Source organism: Etheostoma spectabile, unplaced genomic scaffold (genome assembly GCF_008692095.1).
Source record: "Etheostoma spectabile isolate EspeVRDwgs_2016 unplaced genomic scaffold, UIUC_Espe_1.0 scaffold00018573, whole genome shotgun sequence".
NCBI classification, from domain to species: Eukaryota; Metazoa; Chordata; class Actinopteri; order Perciformes; family Percidae; genus Etheostoma; species Etheostoma spectabile.
This window is the reverse complement of record NW_022604331.1, coordinates 52,911-57,626: the sequence shown is the minus strand read 5'-3', so window position 1 is coordinate 57,626 and position 4,716 is coordinate 52,911. Positions and strand designations below refer to the sequence as shown.

General features: G+C 45.0%; 4 non-coding genes across 4 annotated transcripts; 2 read left to right on the top strand and 2 right to left on the bottom strand.

Moving 5' to 3' along the window:
- Positions 1-1,719: 1,719 nt before the first annotated feature.
- On the bottom strand, positions 1,720-1,791 carry trnad-auc (transfer RNA aspartic acid (anticodon AUC)). The gene has a single exon. It is a non-coding gene; the product is annotated as a tRNA-Asp (tRNA).
- Positions 1,792-2,032: 241 nt separating this feature from the next.
- trnav-aac (transfer RNA valine (anticodon AAC)) lies at positions 2,033-2,105 on the top strand. Its single transcript has one exon. It is a non-coding gene; the product is annotated as a tRNA-Val (tRNA).
- A 1,929-nt stretch (positions 2,106-4,034) lies between these two features.
- Positions 4,035-4,106, bottom strand: trnad-guc (transfer RNA aspartic acid (anticodon GUC)). The gene has a single exon. It is a non-coding gene; the product is annotated as a tRNA-Asp (tRNA).
- Positions 4,107-4,348: 242 nt separating this feature from the next.
- Positions 4,349-4,420, top strand: trnav-aac (transfer RNA valine (anticodon AAC)). The gene has a single exon. It is a non-coding gene; the product is annotated as a tRNA-Val (tRNA).
- Positions 4,421-4,716: the final 296 nt, after the last annotated feature.

The following is a 4,716-nucleotide window of genomic DNA, read 5'->3' as shown; positions in this document are numbered from 1 at the left end:
CCCGCTTTCCACTACGCGGATGTGGTGAGATGTCCCGGGATGTCGTTGCAGCGGGGCTGGCCCCCGCGGTCTGTCCCAGGTAGAGGCGCCACTCCCCGGCTCCAATGGCTCCAACCTGTTGTCCACCTCGTCTGTCCTGGACTCGGTGACACCACGTCGCTCACAGGAGGGACACAAGGACGGAGGTGAGATTGTTGTAATGCTGCGTAAATGAACAAGGTGAGAGTACTGTAGTTGTCGATGGTGCTCCTGTTGTTAGCGGTGGTGTTGACATGGTTCTCATCTGTTGGGCAGTTTCAGCGGGCCTGGACCTTGGTGGATGTCCCCGGATAGCAGGAGGCAGATTGCGATGATAAATGCGAGGGTTTGTTGTGGTTTAAGCGTGGTTTTGGTATGTGTTGATGGACGGCCGAAATGGAGCGGATGAATGAACGTGGCGCCAGGGCGTTTTTTCCAATCCAAATGCTTGTTTGCTTGCATTATCATTAGCAGTGTGATGATGACAATTTCACATAATAAAAATTATGATCTGTCAGTGTTTTGACCGTGTCCGAATAGACAAAATGACTCATGAGTAGCACATGTATGAAGAGAGCTGAGACTACCCCTGCTGTACCTGGTGCGGCCATCTTCCTAGCCTCATAGTTGATGTTTTACATTCTTGGATCCGTCTTAGTTCCTGCTGTCTGCCTACGTTCCTGGATCCTGAGGTAGGTGATCATATCGTCACTGAAAACATATCTTTGATAGCAGGATCATTCTCAATCCTTTTGTAAAACCTTTGTCTTTCTTGAGTATATCCACTATAATACATTCTTAAAAAATGTCATATCTTTTGCTATGGTTGGGCCTCGTATCCAAACTACTCTGGCAGATGATACTAGTGTCGATGTAGCCTTGGGAAATAATTAGCAGCTGGTAGACAGATCTCCCCATCGGGAAATAAAACCCCAGTCTTCCGTGTGAGAGGCGGAGGCGACCATCCAAAGTTTCAGTAGTATGTGGTTTTTGTGTTGGAACAAGTTGCACTGTTTGAAATAGCTTTTGAGATACAAGAACGTCTTCACTTGGGACAGCAATTGACTCCCAACCCGATGGGAGAAATCCTGAGCTTTGAGATTTGGAGGGGCTGACTTTGATTACGAATGCTTGACACTGGACTCAATCTGCCCCAGTGGGCGCTTGTAGATCACTGTTTGATGAAGCCCACTGAACAACATATCTGGAAGAGCAGAAAAGGAATTATAAGGTGCCCAGACTTGACACTCTCCCACCTTCTGCTGCGCCTTGTGAGGTGCTGTTCATGTCCAGTAGATATGCTTTTCCATCGCTTGACGATATTCCCATTTAGGATCAGGAGTTCTCCTCCCATGCTGAACACAGCCTGAGCCAAGGGCACCCTTCCCCCTCATGATTCACCCCAGTGGAAGCTGTAGATCAATGCCTGATAAAGCCAAATGAACCACATAGTCTGCAAAGAGCATAAATGGAATTCCAAGGTGGCTAGACTTGACACTCTCCCAACTCCTGCGGCACCTTGTGACGTTTTGTTCACGTCCAGGAGTTGTGCTCTTTCAATCGCTTGAAACATTCCCATTTAGGATCAGGAGTTCTCCTTCCATGCTGAACACAGCTTGAGCCAAGGCCCACTTTCCCGAGTAGTCGCACGCGTTCGCCGGGACTTCCTCGAGGCCTTTCATTTGTTAGCTGGTAGAAAATCTCCCCGTCGGGGAATCGAACCCCGATCTTCCGCGTGATAGGCGGAGATACTGTCCATTATACTAACGAGGAATGCCCAAGCCTAATATTTGGCACATCAAGAAATAGGTGGCGCTATTCCAACATTCAGACCACAGTCAATGCATGTATTAATATTTAGGTTTACTACATATTTGCTGTCATTCAAATCCATGACAAATCATCTGTGACTGAATCTAGTTTAAAATCTCTATTTTGTAGCTTTTTGAACATTTGCAGTAAAATAAAAATGGTGCATTTTCCCACAAATATGCTAAATAAATGCTTTTCGTCAGTTTCCGTAGTGTAGTGGTTATCACGTTCGCCTAACACGCGAAAGGTCCCCTGTTCGAAACAGGGCGGAAACACATTTCTTTGTTTGTATTGACTTCGCACAATCAAACTCTGCGAAGTTAAACTCTCCATGACGTTCACGGAAAAATCTCCCTGACGTGAAATCGTGGCCAGGCCTACCGAAGTTCCCCAGTGCAGTAGTCATCACATTCAGAGATTCAGGAGTATCCTGTCTAAAATTGATGCAGAAAAACTAGTCCACGCATTGTTACTTCTAAGCTGGATTACTCCAATTCTTTATTATCAGGCTGCTTAAAAGAGTCCATAAAGATTCTTCAGCTGATCCAGAATGCTGCAGCACGTGTTCTGATAGGAACCGGGAAAAGAGATCACATCTCTCCTGGTTTGGCTTCTCTGCATTGGCTTCCTGTAAAATCCAGAATAGAATTTAAAATCCTTCTTCTCACCTACAAAGCTCTTCATGTTCAAGCACCATCTTATCTCAAAGAGCTCATTGTACCTTATTACCCCACCAGAGCACTGCGCTCCCAGAATGCAGGGTTCCTTGTGGTTCCTAAAGTCTCCAAAAGTAGAATGGGAGCCAGAGTGTTCAGCTATCAAGCTCCTCACCAGGTTCCCGTTTGGGTTCAGGAGGCAGACACCATCTCCACATTTAAGAGTAGGCTTGAGACTTTCCTCTTTGATGAAGCTTATAGTTAGTGCTGGCTCAGTTTTTCCTTGCCTCTTTTGCCTAGTGCTTGCTCTTGGTGGGAATTTTCCGGTTTCATTAAATAACATCACAGAAGATGGTCTGGACCTGCTCTTTTATGAAAAGCGCAATGAGATAAGTGTGTTGTGATTTGGCACTATATAAATAAAATTGAATTGAATTAAATTACCTGACCTCAACTCCTAGCCTCATAGTTGATGTTTTACATTCTTGGATCCGTCTTAGGTTCCTGCTGTCTGCCTACGTTCCTGGATCCTGAAGTAGGTGATCATATCATCACTGAAAACATATCTTTGATAGCAGGATCATTCTCAATCCTTTTGTAAAACCTTTGTCTTTCTTGGAGTATATCCACTATAATACATTCTTAAAAAATGTCATATCTTTTGCTATGGTTGGGCCTCGTATCCAAACTACTCTGGCAGATGATACTAGTGTCGATTTAGCTTTGGGAAATAATTAGCAGCTGGTAGACAGATCTCCCCATCGGGAAATAAAACCCCAGTCTTCCGTGTGAGAGGCGGAGGCGACCATCCAAAGTTTCAGTAGTATTGTGGTTTTTGTGTTGGAACAAGTTGCACTGTTTGAAATAAGCTTTTGAGATACAAGAACGTCTTCACTTGGGACAGCAATTGACTCCCAACCCGATGGGAGAAATCCTGAGCTTTGAGATTTGGAGGGGCTGACTTGATTACGAATGCTTGACACTGGACTTCAATCTGCCCCAGTGGGTGCTGTAGATCACTGTTTGATGAAGCCCACAGAACAACATAATCTGGAAAGAGCAGAAGAGGAATTGTAAGGTGCCCAGACTTGACACTCTCCCACCTTCCGCTGCGCCTTGTGAGGTGCTGTTCATGTCCAGTAGATATGCTTTTTCCATCGCTTGACGATATTCCCATTTAGGGTCAGGAGTTCTCCTCCCATGCTGAACACAGCCTGAGCCAAGGCACGCTTTCCCCTCATGATTCACCCCAGTGGAAGCTGTAGATCAATGCCTGATAAAGCCAATGAACCACATAGTCTGCAAAGAGCATAAATGGAATTCCAAGGTGGCTAGACTTGACACTCTCCCAACTCCTGCGGCACCTTGTGACGTTTTGTTCACGTCCAGGAGTTGTGCTCTTTCAATCGCTTGAAATTATTCCCATATAGGATCAGGAGTTCTCCTTCCATGCTGAACACAGCTTGAGCCAAGGCCCACTTTCCCGAGTAGTCCCACGCGTTCGCCGGGACTTCCTCGAGGCCTTGCATTGGTTAGCTGGTAGAAAATCTCCCCGTCGGGGAATCGAACCCCGATCTTCCGCGTGACAGGCGGAGATACTGTCCATTATACTAACGAGGAATGCCCAAGCTTAATATTTGGCACATCAAGAAATAGGTGGCGCTATTCCAACATTCAGACCACAGTCAATGCATGTAGAAATATTTAGGTTTACTACATATTTGCTATCATTCAAATCCATGACAAAGCATCTGTGACTGAATCTAGTTTAAAATCTCTATTTTGTAGCTTTTTGAACATTTGCAGTAAAATAAAAATGGTGCATTTTCCCACAAATATGCAAAATAAATGCTTTTTCATCAGTTTCCGTAGTGTAGTGGTATCACGTTCGCCTAACACGCGAAAGGTCCCCTGTTCGAAACAGGGCGGAAACACATTTCTTTATTTGTATTGACTTTACACAATCAAACTCTGCGAAGTTAAACTCTCTATGACGTTCACGGAAAAATCTCCCTGACGTGAAATCGTGGCCAGGCCTACCGAAGTTTCCCCAGTGCAGTAGTCATCACATTCAGAGATTCAGGAGTATCCTGTCAAAAATTGATGCAGAAAAACTAGTCCACGCATTAGTTACTTCTAAACTGGATTACTCCAGTTCTTTATTATCAGGTTGCTTAAAAGAGTCCATAAAGATTCTTCAGCTGATCCAGAATGCTGCAGCACGTGTTCT